Genomic DNA, 15,948 nt, shown 5'->3' with positions numbered 1-15,948 from the left:
GAGTATTTCATATGCACTACATTGTCCATATATTAGATTGCTCAACCTTCACCATCCTTTAGAACAATGACTCTCATACTTGGCTGTGTGTTAGGATACACCTGGGGAAACATAAAAATCCTGATGCTCACTTCCTAGATCAATGTAATCAGAATCTCTGGTGGGTGGGGACCAGATATCAGTATTTTTTAAAGCATCCCAAGTGATTTTAATATGCAACCAAAGTAAAAAACATTTTGGATAAGAAAACTAGAAGAGAAATAGAGAAAGAGAAGGATATTCAGATTGAATAATACAGTGTTGTGTTTTATTTTATTTTTTTCGGTGAAAGAGACTTGAGTTGTGAGATGAGTAGAAAGGGCTAGTGGAGAAGAAACATAAAGGAAACAGAAGAGAAGGAGTCATTAACAGACCAATTTTCCAGAGGAAATAGGAGAATGAGGATTAGCCACTTCCTCCTTTATGTCTCTTTGTGCACTTACAGATTTCTGTTGGAGCGTCTATTACCCTAAATATTTTGTTTGCACGTCTGTCTTCTTTCCAGACTACAAATTGCTTGAGACATGGAACACTGGCCTCATCATATATATGTCCAGCACCTTCAGTAATGTCTGAGATATAACAGGCTCTCAGGTGCTGGATAAATGAAATAATGAATTTGGGAAATTAAAAAAATCTTTACTTTGTAGAAAAGACGCTCCAACTGTCTTTCACACAGTGTTTAAAACTCATGCCATGAATCAGTCTTTTAGACTAAAGCTCTGATAACCTGAGTTAAGAATTGGTTGCAAGGACATTACAGTGCAGTGTTACCTTCAGCCGTTTGTGTCTCTGCATAAATTGTTTTGACCGATTGGCCTATCAGTCACCAACAGGAAGCAAAGGAAATGAGAATCAGGACACGCTGCAGTTAAGAACAGGAAAGGGTAGAGCCCAGAGCACTGGGGTCTGCTTTCAGGCCTCTGGGAGGCAACAGAGAAGTTTGAGACACCTAGAGCCAGGATAGCTGAGGCAACTCTGTGTGTGTGTGTGTGTGTGTGTGTGTGTGTGTGTGTGGTATTAAGGGGGTGGTCAGGAAAGTCAGGTGCACCCAAACCCCTGGTATCTCAAAGGCTGTCTTGGAGCCAGATTTAGAACCATACATCATGCTATCACGTAGCATCATTTATGCTCCCCTGTTTTCTATGTATAGGCTCCTCAGGAAACTGATGAATAATAGACAATACCACATTTCATTCAGATGGACCAATTCATCCCAGAGGGAACATTATTTGGTGATTTGTGGAACATTCTGTGAATGCAGAGTAACAACCCATGCAATGCTCCAGCTCACAACTATTGCCAGCAGGGGGCCTCACTTCATGGCATCACCCAACGTTGAGTCCTGCCATTGTTCTATACCCAATGGTTAAGTCCATCTTGCTCTTACCCCCTTGTGGGAACCTGCACCATCTTGCCCAAATACTCAGTACTGCCTTGCTTTGACTCTAACCCAAACCCATTTTTTTCCTCTCTGGAATTGTCTGCTCTCTGATCAATATTCATAGTCTCAAATTCTTTCTTAAATATATTTTCCAGCTTCTTACCTTAATCATGAAACAATTTTACCTCCAGTAGTTCAATATTATTGCTCTCTGGCTGAAATTTCCCACCTTTCCTGCTTGCTTATTCAAGTAGCCTTTCAATGAATATTCAGACTTTTACTTATTTGACCCCCCCAAAAATTTTTCTTTTGGCTATCCATTGAATTTTAACCTGCTTTCACTCTCCTTCCTATCCAGCTTAGATTGTTTGGCCTATCAACACAATTAAACTTATGTACACCAGTGGTAAATTCTATTTCCCCTCTGTTCCTTATTGCTTTCATCTGGGACAAATTCAGCTTTTGGATAAAACTATTGCCAGGAAATGTCATGTTCTGTTGAAAAAAAATGTCACATAACAGAATAGTGTAATTCCACTGTGAATTTATGATTGTCAACCTCAACTGAGGTCGATACTAGTACTACCCAATGATTCTATGATGTTTATCTGGTCAGTTTTCTCTCCAACTTTTACAATGGCTCTTTTAGACTTATTCCATTTTCATTAATCTTCTGACTCTCTCCTTCTGCCCCTGCCCATTCTCAGCAGAGGATTTTATTACTCACTTAACAGGGAAGATTGATGGGAGCTCCTTTGTCTTTCCACCTCAGTGTCTATCTGTGCTCATTCTTATTTCTCTCTGACTTGTTAAAAAAGAGGAATACTTATCTTTATAATGTCAATTCCTTTCTATGTATTTCAGAACAGTATATCCTTGGTCATACATTCCTTCTACTGGAACATCCAACAGATCTTTTTATAGAATCATCCTAATTCGCTGTTAAAGAAGCTCCAGTCTCTAATAAATAAGATTTTACTTTCAACTCCACTCTCATCCTTCAATACTACCTATATCCCTCCTTACATCAGAACTAAAATTTTTGAGAGATTTTCAAGTTTCAATTTCTTTATATCCCATGAATTCTTGAGCTCATTTGATCAAAATCCCTACTACTCCACCAAATGCCCTGGTCACCAGAGTCTACCATGTCCTAAAATCAATTTAACATTTTTTTTTGTTTCCTTTTTTCTTGACTTTTAAGTAAAATCAGACATTTCTAGCTTCTCCACCTGGAAATTCTCTTTCTGTTGTCTACAACAACAACATACTTTTCTGCATTTACTCCTACTTCTCTGAAAATGCCTTCTCAGTTTTGCCTTTAAATATCATAATTCTTTAATATTTAATCTTAAGTACTCTCCATTTTTTTTTTTTTTTTTTTTTTTTTTTTTTTTTTTTTTTTTTTTTTTTTGCGGTATGCGGGCCTCTCACTGTTGTGGCCTCCCCCGTTGCGGAGCACAGGCTCCGGACGCGCAGGCTCAGCGGCCATGGCTCACGGGCCCAGCCGCTCCGCGGCATATGGGATCCTCCCAGACCGGGGCACGAACCCGTATCCCCTGCATCGGCAGGCGGACTCTCAACCACTTGCGCCACCAGGGAGGCCCTCTCCATTTTTTTTTAACCTTACTCTCTACTCTTTCCCTGGACAATTATATTCAATCATAGAGATTTCTCATTTGTTCACTAATGACTCAAATTTTAATTCTTACCCTAGGTTTTTCTCTGAACTTTATACCCATATATTTAACTGGCCAAGTGACATTTTCAATCATATATTTCATAGGTGCCTCGAAATCTTGTGCAGAACTAAATCTGTGATGTCCTATGGCCAATATGCTCATCTTCTATGATATTCTTTCTTTCTTTCCTTATACCAACTCTTTTTCTTGTTATTTCATTGACTGGAAACTCCAAAAGAATTAGTAGAAGCAGTGACAGTGGACATTCCTAAACTATCCCTGTCTTTAATTGAAATGCTTCTAAAATGTCACCATTAAATATATGATGACAGTAATGCAGTAGTTGACACTGCTAGTTACCTATGCAATATTCATTACCACTTTACTTTTACTAATAGATAATTGCTTTCAAAAAGGGCAGCAATGTGTCCATAATAATAATAATAATAGTAATAAAATATTGCTTTTTCAAACTCCATTGCAGCTAAAAACACAGTTATGTTTAATGACATATAAATTGAGGGTTTCCAGGAGAGGTTTTTGCATTCTTGACATAGGCACTGCCCCTTCCCCTTTCCACTTCCTTCTTTCTGCCTAGGATACAGATATGATGCCTATGAAACTAACAGCCTGTTTTTTCCATCAAAAATTATGTGGCAGAAAAGTAGAAAGATCTGGAGCCCCTGATGTCATTCTTGTATTGCCATACTGTCCTAGGCTACTACTTCTTAGGCTCTTATAGCATGAAACAAATGAAAACTTTACTTATTTAAGCCTTTTCTGATAGAATTTTGGTTATTCTCAGCTAAAAATGAACCTAATTTACATGTACCTGTGGCAGATAGAATAATGGCCTCTTAAAGATTTTCACATCCTAATCTCCAGAGTCTGCAAATGTATTACAATACTGGCAAAGCAGGTTTAAAATTACAAATAGAATTAAGATTGCTAACTCTAACTGACATTAACATAGGTAGATTATCCTTGATAGTCAGATGGACTTAATGTAATTACAATCATCCTTAAAAGTTGAAGAGGAAGGTAAAAGAAAAGTTCAGAGGGATACAGTGTGAGAAGGACTTGACCAGCCATTACTGGCTTTAAAGACAAAGAGGCCACAAGCCAAGGAATGTGGGCAGGGTCTAGAACTTTAAAAGGCAAGGAAGTAGATTCTCCCCTAGAGCCTCCAGAAGGAATGCAGTCCTACTGACATCTTGATTTTAGCCGAGTAACACCTGTGTCAAATTTCTAACCTACATAACTGTAAGATAATAAGGATATATGGTTTTAAAAAATTAAGTTTGTCATAATATGTTACAGCACCTCTAGAAAACTAATATGAAGTTCCAGAAGTTTCCTGCTATTTTTGTTAACAAAATGTTTTATCATGAACAAATCTAAAAGCTAACCACCGGTGGAGATCACCTTCCTCCCCACGGATACACCAGAAATACAGCTACATGTGGAACAACTCCTACAGAACACCTACTGAACGCTGGCAGAAGACCCCAGACCTCCCAAAAGGCAAGAAACTCCCCACATACCTGGGTAGGGCAAAGCGGAGAGATTCCTGCACAGAGGATCGGTGCCGAGCCGCACTCACCAGCCCCAGGGGCTTGTTTGCTCGCCCGCCGGGGCGGGCGGCGCTGAAAGCTGAGGCTCGGGCTTCGGTCAGAGCGCAGGGAGAGGACTGGGGCTGGCGGCGAGAACTCAGCCTGAAGGAGGCTAATGTGCCACAGCTAGCCGGCAGGGAGTCAGGGAAAACTCTGGAGCTGCCGAAGAGGCAAGAGACTTTTTCTTCCCTCTTGGTTTCCTGGTGCGCGAGGAGAGGGGATTAAGAGCGCTGCTTAAAGGGGCTCCACAGACGGGCGCGAGTCGCGACTGAAAGCGCGGAGCCCAGTGACGGGCGTGGGATGCTGGGGCTGCTGCTGCCGCTGCCAAGAAGCCTGTGTGCGAGCACAGGTCACTGTCCACACGCCACTTCCGGGAACCTGTGCAGCCCGCCACTGCCGGGGTCCCGGGATCCAGGGGCGGCTTCCCTGGGAGAACGCACGGCGTGCCTCGGGCTGGTGCAACGTCATGCCGACCTCTGCCGCTGCAGGCTCGCCCCGCACTCCGTGCCCCTCCCTCCCGCCCGGCCTGAGTGAGCCAGAGTCCCCGAAGAGGCTGCTCCTTTAACCCTGTCCTGTCTGAGCTAAGAACAGATGCCCTCCGGCGACCTACATGCAGAGGCGGGGCCAAATCCAAAGCTGAGACCCAGGAGCTGTGAGAACAAAGAAGAGAAAGGGAAACCTCTCCCAGCAGCCTCAGAAGCAGTGGATTAAAGCTCCAAAATCAACTTGATGCACCCTGCATCTGTGGAATACATGAATAGACAACAAATCATCCCAAATTGAGGAGCCAGGAGTCAGTGCTGTGCCTCTGAGGTGGGAGAGCCAACTTCAGGACACTGGTCCACAAGAGACCTCCCGGCTCCACATAATATCAAACGGCGAAAATCTTCCAGAGATCTCCATCTCAACACCAGCACCCAGCTTCACTCAACGACCAGCAAGCTACAGTGCTGGACACCCTATGCCAAACAACTAGCAAGACAGGAACACAACGCCACCCATTAGCAGAGAGGCTGCCTCAAATCATAAAAAGTCCACAAACACCCCAAAACACACCACCAGACGTGGACCTGCCCACCAGAAAGACAAGATCCAGCCTCATCCACCAGAACACAGGCAGTAGTCCCCTCCACCAAGAAGCCTACACAACCCACTAAACCAACCTTAGCCACTGGGGACAGACACCAAAAACAACGGGAACTACGAACCTGCAGCCTGCAAAAATGAGACCCCAAACACAGTAACATAAGCAAAATGAGAAGACAGAAAAACACACAGCAGGAGAAGGAGCAAGATAAAAGCCCACCAGACCTAACAAATGAAGAGGTAATAGGCAGTCTACCGGAAAAGAATTCAGAATAATTATGGTAAAGATGATCCAAGATTCTATCTCCCAGATCCAAAATCTTGGAAATAGAATAGACAAAATGCAAGAAACAGTTAACAAGGACCTAGAAGAACTAAAGATGAATCAAGCATCGATTAAAAACACAATAAATGAAATGAAAAATACTCTAGATGGGATCAATAGCAGAATAACTGAGGCAGAAGAATGGATAAGTGAGGTGGAAGATAAAATAGTGGAAATAACTGCTGCAGAGCAAAATAAAGAAAAAAGAATGAAAAGAACAGAGGACAGTCTCAGAGACCTCTGGGACAACAATAAACGCACCAACATTTGAATTATAGGGGTTCCAGAAGAAGAAGAGAAAAAGAAAGGGACTGAGAAAATATTTGAAGGGATTAGAGTTGAAAACTTCCCTAATATGGGAAAAGAAATAGTTAATCAAGTCCAGAAGGCACAGAGAGTCCCATACAGAATAAATCCAAGGAGAAATATGCCAAGACACATATTAATCAAACTGTCAAAAATTAAACACAAAGAAATCATATTAAAAGCAGCAAGGCAAAAACAACAAATAACACACAAGAGAATCCCCATCAGGTTAATAGCTTATCTCTCAGCAGAAACTCTACAAGCCAGAAGGGAGTGGCAGGACATAATTAAAGTGATGAAGGAGACAAACCTGCAACCAAGATTACTCTACCCAGCAAGGATCTCATTCAGATTTGATGGAGAAATTAAAACGTTTACAGACAAGCAAAAGCTGAGAGAGCTCAGCACCACCAAACCAGCTTTACAACAAATGCTAAAGGAACTTCTCTAGGCAAGAAACACAACAGAAGGAAAAGACCTACAATAACGAACCCAAAACAATTAAGAAAATTGGAATAGGAACATACATATCGATAATTACCTTAAATGTAAATGGACTAAATGCTCCCACCAAAAGACACAGATTGGCTGAATGGATACAAAAACAAGACCCATATATATGCTGTCTACAAGACACACACTTCAGACCTAGAGACACATACAGACTGAAAGTAAGGGGATGGAAAAAGATATTCCATGCAAATGGAAACCAAAAGAAAGCTGGAGTAGCAATTCTCATATCAGACAAAATAGACTTTAAAATAAAGACTACTAGAAGAGACAAAGAAGGACACTACATAATGATCAAGGGATCGATCCAAGAAGAAGATATAACAATTGTAAATATTTATGCACCCAACATAGGAGCACCTCAATACATAAGGCAAATACTAACAGCCATAAAAGGAGAAATCGACAGTAACACAATCATAGTAGGGGACTTTAACACCCCACTTTCAGCAATGGACAGATCATCCAAAATGAAAATAAATAAGGAAACACAAGCTTTAAATGATACATTAAACAAGATGGACTTAATTAATATTTATAGGACATTCCATCCAAAAACAACAGAATACACATTTTTCTCAAGTGCTCATGGAACATTCTCCAGGATAGATCATATCTTGGGTCACAAATAAAGCCTTGATAAATTTAAGAAAATTGAAATTGTATCAAGTATCTTTTCCGACCACAATGCTATGAGACTAGATATCAATTACAGGAAAAGAGCAGTAAAAAATACAAACACATGGAGGCGAAACAATACACTACTTAATAACAAAGTGATCACTGAAGAAATCAAAGGGGAAATTAAAAAATACCTAGAAACAAATGACAATGGAGACACGACGACCCAAAACCTATGGGATGCAGCAAAAGCAGTTCTAAGAGGAAAGATTATAACAATACAATCCCACCGTAAGAAACAAGAAACATCTCGAATAAACAACCTAACCTTGCACCTAAAGCAATTAGAGAAAGAAGAACAAAAACATCCCAAAGTTAGCAGAAGGAAAGAAATCATAAAAATCAGATCAGAAATAAATGAAAAAGAAATGAAGGAAATGATAGCTTAGATCAATAAAACTAAAAGCTGGTTCTTTGAGAAGATAAACATAATTAATAAACCATTAGCCAGACGCATCAAGAAAAAAAGGGAGAAGACTCAAATCAATAGAATTAGAAATGAAAAAGGAGAAGTAACAACTGACACTGCAGAAATACAAAAGATCATGAGAGATTACTACAAGCAACTCTATGCCAATAAATTGGACAACCTGGAAGAAATGGACAAATTCTTAGAAATGCACAACCTGCCAAGACTGAATCAGGAAGAAATAGAAAATATGAACAGACCAATCACAAGCACTGTAATTGAAACTGTGATAAAAAATCTTCCAACAAACAAAAGCCCAGGACCAGATGGCTTCACAGGCGAATTCTATCAAGCATTTAGAGAAGAGCTAACACCTATCCTTCTCAAACTCTTCCAAAATATAGCAGAGGGAGGAACAGTCCCAAACTCATTCTACGAGGCCACCATCACCTTGATACCAAAATCAGACAAGGATGTCACAAAGAAAGAAAACTACAGGCCAATATCACTGATGAACATAGATGCAAAAATCCTCAACAAAATACTAGCAAACAGAATCCAACAGCACATTAAAAGGATCATACACCATGATCAAGTGGGGTTTATTCCAGGAATGCAAGGATTCTTCAATATACGCAAATCAATCAACGTGATACACCATATTAACAAATTGAAGTAGAAAAACCATATGATCATCTCAATAGATGCAGAGAAATCTTTAGACAAAATTCCACACCCATTTATGATAAAAACCCTGCAGAAAGTAGGCATAGAGGGAACTTTCCTCAACATAATAAAGGCGATATATGACAAACCCACAGCCAGCATCGTCCTCAATGGTGTAAAACTGAAAGCATTTCCACTAAGATCAGGAACAAGACAAGGTTGCCCACTCTCACCACTCTTATTCAACATAGTTTTGGAAGTTTTAGCCACAGCAATCAGAGAAGAAAAAGAAATAAAAATAATCCAAATCAGAAAAGAAGAAGTAAAGCTGTCACTGTTTGCAGATGACATGATACTATACATAGAGAATCCTAAAGATGCTACCAGAAAACTACTAGAGCTAATCAATGAATCTGGTAAAGTTGCAGGATACAAAATTAATGCACAGAAATCTCTGGCATTCCTATATACTAATGATGAAATATCTGAAAGTGAAATCAAGGAAACACTCCCATTTACCATTGCAACAAAAAGAATAAAATATCTAGGAATAAACCTACCTAAGGAGACAAAACACCTGTATGCAGAAAATTATAAGACACTGATGAAAGAAATTAAAGATGATACACATAGATGGAGAGATGTACCATGTTCTTGGATTGGAAGAATCAACATTGTGAAAATGACTCTACTACCCAAAGCAATCTACAGATTCAATGCAATCCCTATCAAACTACCCCTGGCATTTTTCACAGAACTAGAGCAAAAAATTTCGCAATTTGTATGGAAACACAAAAGACCCCGAATAGCCAAAACAATGTTGAGAACGAAAAATGGAGCTGGAGGAATCAGGCTCCCTGACTTCAGACTATACTACAAAACTACAGTGATCAAGACAGTATGGTACTGGCACAAAAACAGAAAGATAGATCAATGGAACAGGATAGAAAGCCCAGAGATAAACCCCCACACATATGGTCACCTTATCTTTGATAAAGGAGGCAGGAATGTACAGTGGAGAAAGGACAGTCTCTTCAATAAGTGGTGCTGGGAAAACTGGTTAGGGACATGTAAAAGTATGAGATTAGATCACTCCCTAACACCATACACAAAAATAAGCTCAAAATGGATTAAAGACCTAAATGTAAGGCCAGACACTATCAAACTCTTAGAGGAAAACATAGGCAGAACACTCTATGACATAAATCACAGCAAGATCCTTTTGGACCCACCTCCTAGAGAAATGGAAATAAAGACAAAAATAAACACATGGGACCTAATGAAACTTCAAAGCTTTTGCACAGCAAAGGAAACCCTAAACAAGACCAAAAGACAACCCTCAGAATGGGAGAAAATATTTGTAAATGAAGCAACTGACAAAGGATTAATCTCCAAAATTTATAAGCAGCTCATGCAGCTCAATAACAAAAAAAAAACAACCCAATCCAAAAATGGGCAGAAGACCTAAAGACATTTCTCCACAGAAGATATACGGACTGCCAACAAACACATGAAAGGATGCTCAACATCTTTACTCATTAGAGAAATGCAAATCAAAACTACAATGAGATATCATCTCACACCAGTCAGAATGGCCATCATCAAAAAATCTAGAAACAATAAATGCTGGAGAGGGTGTTGAAAAAAAGGAACACTCTTGCACTGCTGGTGGGAATATGAGTTGGTACAGCCACTATGGAGAACGGTATGGAGGTTCCTTAAAAAACTACAAATAGAACTACCATATGACCCAGCAATCCCACTACTGGGCATATACCCTGAGAAAACCATAATTCAAAAAGAGACATGTACCAAAATGTTCATAGCAGCCCTATTTACAATAGCCCGGAGCCGGAAACAACCTAAGTGTCCATCATCGGATGAATGGGTAAAGAAGATGTGGCACATATATACAATGGAATAGTACTCAGCCATAAAAAGAAATGAAAGTGAGCTATTTGTAATCAGGTGGATTGACCTAGAGTCTGTCATGCAGAGTGAAGTAAGTCAGAAAGAGAAAGACAAATACTCTATGCTGACACATATATATGGAATTTAAGAAAAAAAAATGTCATGAAGAACATAGGGGTAAGACAGGAATAAAGACACAGACCTACTAGATAATGGACTTGAGGATATGGGGAGGGGGAAGGGTAAGCTGTGACAAAGTGAAAGAGCGGCATGGACATATATACACTACCAAACATAAGGTAGATAGCTAGTGGGAAGCAGCCGCATAGCACAGGGAGATCAGCTCGGTGCTTTGTGACCGCCTGGAGGGTGGGAGGGAGACGCAAAAGGGAGGGGCTATGGGAACATATGTATATGTATAACTGATTAAATTTGTTATAAAGCAAAAAATAAAAAAGAAAAAATAAAAAAAATAAAAATAAAAAAAATAAAAGCTAACCACCTGCTTTTCTGGTTCTACTGAGAAAAAATATGATGAGAAGATCCTATTTTTTATTTCTTCTCTTAAGTATTAATATGCTAGGTTACAAATGGGTTACTTTAATAAATGTCCTGTTTTAATGATCTCTGCATTTCTCAGATAAACAATATATGACATGATGAAATTGATTTGTTAACATTTTATTTAGGAGTTTGGCCATATGCTTATTAATATGATTGGCCTGTAATTATCTTATACATTTTTACTTTTGTCTAGTTTTAGGATTAAGGTTAAATTAACCATGAAAAACAACTTAATAACATTTCCTAGTGTTTAGAAATTCTGAAGATCAGATATACTTTTTAAGAGTTTGACAAAACTTGGTTATGTATTCATCTGGCACTAGTTTCTTTTTGAAAGATTTTTATTATAATTTATATTTTTTAGTCGTTATTGAGTTTTTATTGAGATACCTTGGTAATTTATATATTAGTTTGGAAAATTATTTGTTTTCTCTGAATTGTATATTAACATTTTTTTCTGTATTACTCTGTTATTTTTTGAAATCCTTATTATATCTATAATTTATTCCCTGTTTTAATTCTAATATTATAAGCATATGCCTTCTCTTTCTGTCTCTCTCTCTTTTTGTCTCTCTCTGTCTCTTTACCCATCTCACTTTTTCTTTTTTTTATGGCCCCCTCCTTTTTTTCATCAGTCTTATTGGAGATTTGGCTAGAAATTGCTTTTAATTTCATTATTTTTCTCTTTCTTTAATTTGCTGTTCTTATCTTTATTATTTCCTTCTTTATTTTTTTTCTTTTTCCTAAATTATTGCCTCTAGTGCTAAATATACCACTAGTCCTATGTTGGTTGTAACTTCCATGCTTGTTCACATCAGCTTTAATTATCATTCAGTTCTAACTATTTTACAATTTTCATTGCAATAATTTTCACTTTGAGACAAGATATTTCAAACTACACTTTTAAATACACACACACACAGATGCACTTGGAGTTAATTTATTATATATTGTGTAAGATGGAAAATCAAAAAGCATTTTTTCCCACAAGTACGGTCAATTTTTTAAAACTCCATTTAATAAATATTGCCACATATGTCCACTGGTATGCCAGGCCACCTTTGTCATATATAATGAGTTGATTTTGAGGCTGTCTTTTTATTCTTTTTGTCATTTTTTTTTTTTTGCCTATGCAAGGCCTTTAAGGACTTAATTCTTATAGGTTTATAATACAATATTTGGTAGCACCAGTCCCCTCTCTTGGTTCTTCTTTCAGAGTCTTTACTATTTTTTGCTCTTTTTTTATATGTATTTTTTAAACTTCAGTCTATCAAATCTATAGTTAAATTAGAGAAATAATTGATGATTTTATAATATTGATCATTTCCTCTTTGAATACAGTGTCTTTCTACTTCTTTAATAACTCTAAATAAATAAAATACTATAATGGTCTTACTACAAATTTTTCTTGTCTTTGTTAGATTTATTTCTAGATATTTCCTATTGTTCTTTTATGATGTTGTCTTCCTTTTAGTTACATTTTCTGGTGTATGGAAATGCAACTGACTTTCATTACCTTATCAACCAGCCATCTTGCTAAACTCCTCCATGATTCTAAAATTTATTCATAGTTTCTTTAAATTTTTTCATATAAAGTCTCATATAATTTATAGTAATGATATTTTGATTACTCTTTTCTAAACTTTAAGAATTTTTGTTTTAATTGCATTAGCTAGGATCACCAATACAAGGTAAAGGAGCTCTATTGATGAAAATGTGTATATCATTTCATTCCCCATTCTTCTAATATTCCTGTTTATAAAGATACTTGTTGTACACAGACACACACACTTTTTTTTTTTTTTTTTTTTTTTTTTTAGTGTTAAGACATTCTCTTCTCTTTTTAGTTTGCTGGAAACTTTTAACATGAATTTATATTTAATTTTATTTAGTGTATTATGGAGTCTATTGAAACAATTACATGGGTATTATTTTTTCATCTATTAATGTTCATTTCTGTGATAAACCCAATTGGTCATGGTATGTTTCCTTTATGATAATGGTTTAAAATGGTTAACATTTTGTTTAGGATTTTTGCATCTAAATTTTTTACTTAAATGGGTCTATGTTTTATTTGTTTTTGTATCTTAGCCTAGTTTTATCTCTTTGTTTCTCTGTGCTGCATTTTGGGGATAAATTTTTCTATTTTTTTCCCAATTCTCTAAATACTATTGTGGCCTATTTTGAGTTTGCATTACTAATACATTTTATATTAATGAAAATATTTGATCAAACAAGATTTTCTACTTATTTCCTTTTTAAATACATGAGACATTATATCTATATGTATTTGTTTTATTTCTGCCCAAGTTTTCATAAGTTTTTTCTTCTAAAGTAATGAAAAGTATGTCATCTGTTACATCTTTAAATATCTGAAACATAATTATCTTAAATTCTTTATCTGACTATCCCATAACTTTATTTTTTTATGGAAAATTTATTACCAAGTCCAAGCTCACTCTGCTCACCGCATGACAGGCCAATAAATCGGACATGAGGTGTTGAGGCAAGGAATACGATTTTATTCGGAAAGCCAGCAGACAGAGAAGACGGCAGAGAAAAGCCTCAAAATAACCATCTTATCAGGGTCTGGATGCCAGTTTCTTTTATAGAACAGAGAAGGGGAGGAGATGAACAAGTAAAGTAAAAAGGCCATAAGTTTTGCAAATATCACCTGGACCAGCCAGCCTCAGGAAGGGGATGTGTTAATTTCTTCTTTTTTGTAACTTCTTGTAACTTATTTCTTGTCCACAGGTGGACTGGGTCCAGATGTTTATCTGAACAAAGGCACTTCGGTTTAACATTCAGGCACAGGAGCAGGGTTCCCTGAGGTAGACCATTAGGTATAGACAGTATCGTTTTAGTGAACAAAATCAGTGGAAACCAAAGGTTAAAGTAAAAGAAACAGATCCAACATATAGTCAGATTTGGCTCTTCCCTGTTACAAAATGACCCTCCTGGTAGGTTTTGTTTGTTGTTGTTAGTATCTGTTTGCTTGTTTTTTATTCAATTGATATTAATTTTTTTTCATGTGTTTAAATTTTTGAGTTATAGGTATATTTTTTGTGGGGACTTTTTTTTCTTTAGTCTTCTCTCTACCCCTATGCTCATCTCTTACTTCTAGTCATTTTGCAGCACCCTTTCTCTCCCTCGCAGGACCAGGTCTCATAAGTGTGGGAATGGTTTCCTGTCTAGTGGTAGTATTAAAGGCCTTGCAGATCCATCCACACAGCCAGTGGGTGTCTTGGCTCTGTTCCTGATATAGAATCTATGTCTGTGACTCTCTGCACATCGGTATAAGAGCCACAACCCAACTTATTTTTTATTTATTTTAAAATTAACCTATAGCAAAATTCACTGTTTTTTGGTGTACAGTTCAGGATTTTGACAAATGCATGGAATCTTGCAATCAATACCACAATCAAGATACAGAATAACTTCATCATACCACCACCCGCCCCCCACCTACACACATTCCTTTCTGCTGTCTTTTTTTTAATAAACTTTTTTTAGAGAAGTTTTATATTCACAGAACAATTGAGCAGAAGGCACAGAAATTATCCTTATACCCTCTGCCTTCACACGTGTATGGTCACTCCTATTATCAACATCCCCACCAGAGTGGTATATTTGTTAAAATCTACTCCCAATCTGTGACTTGTTTTTCCATTCCCTAGATAATGTCTTTTGTAGAGAAGAATTTCTTTTTATTTTAATGAATTCCAGCTTATTGATTCTTTCTGTCATGGAACATGGCTTTGGTGTCATATTTAGGAAGTCATTGCCCAAACCCAGGTCATCTAGGTTCTCAACTATGTTTTCTTTTAGGAGTTTTATACTTTTGTGTTTTACATTGAGATTTGTGACTTATTTTGAGATAATTTTTGTGAAGGGGGTAAGGTCTGTGTCCAGATTCATTTTTTTGCATATGGATATACAGTTATTTCACCACTATTTATTGGTAAAACTACTTTTCCTCCATGTTTTGCCTTTGTTCCTTTGTGAAAGATAAGTTGACTATATATATGTGAGTATATTTCTGGACTCTACTCTGTTCCATTGAGCTATTTATATGTTCTTTCACCACACTTGCTGCCCTTTTATAGTCAAATCCTCCAGCCACTCAACCCACAGGAACCACTGATCTGGTCTCCAGCCATGTAGTTCTGCCTTTTCCAGAATGACATATAACTAGAATCATAAAGTATGCAGTGTTTTGAATCTGGATTCTTCACTTAGCTTCATACATTTTAATTCTATGTATGTTCCATGCATATTTTATTCCTTTTTATTGCTAAGTACTATTCCTTTGTGCGAATGGACTGGTTTGTTTAATCAGTTTTCAGTTGAGGGCCATTTGGATTGCTTCTACTTTGGACCAATTGCCTATACAGCTTCTATAAACATTTTTTATAAATAAGCATGTAGGTTTTCATTTCACTTGCTAGAAACCAGGTGTTAGTAGTCAAAAGTTTGTGGGTGTTTTTGTAGCTTATTTGTACCAATAAATAAGCTTGTCCTTTCAAACAGAGAGCCTGGATCCAGTCACCTTTCTAAAATCCAGGGCATTAAATCTCACCCCAGATAAGCAGAATTATTGGCTACCATTATCTGTCTTTAAATCTGCAGTGAGAAGACCTACAGCTTTATTTTCTGTCTTCATCTTGTTTTCCTGTTCCATTTCTGGTCCATTAAGATATTGGTTTTCTCATATATGTTTTGTCCATAATTACTATGTGACCAAACAGAAGGGGTGATCAAAGTGTCAGCAC

Source organism: Mesoplodon densirostris, chromosome 15 (assembly GCF_025265405.1).
Source record: "Mesoplodon densirostris isolate mMesDen1 chromosome 15, mMesDen1 primary haplotype, whole genome shotgun sequence".
In the NCBI taxonomy this organism is placed as follows: Eukaryota; Metazoa; Chordata; class Mammalia; order Artiodactyla; family Ziphiidae; genus Mesoplodon; species Mesoplodon densirostris.
Note: the sequence above shows the minus strand (reverse complement) of the source record.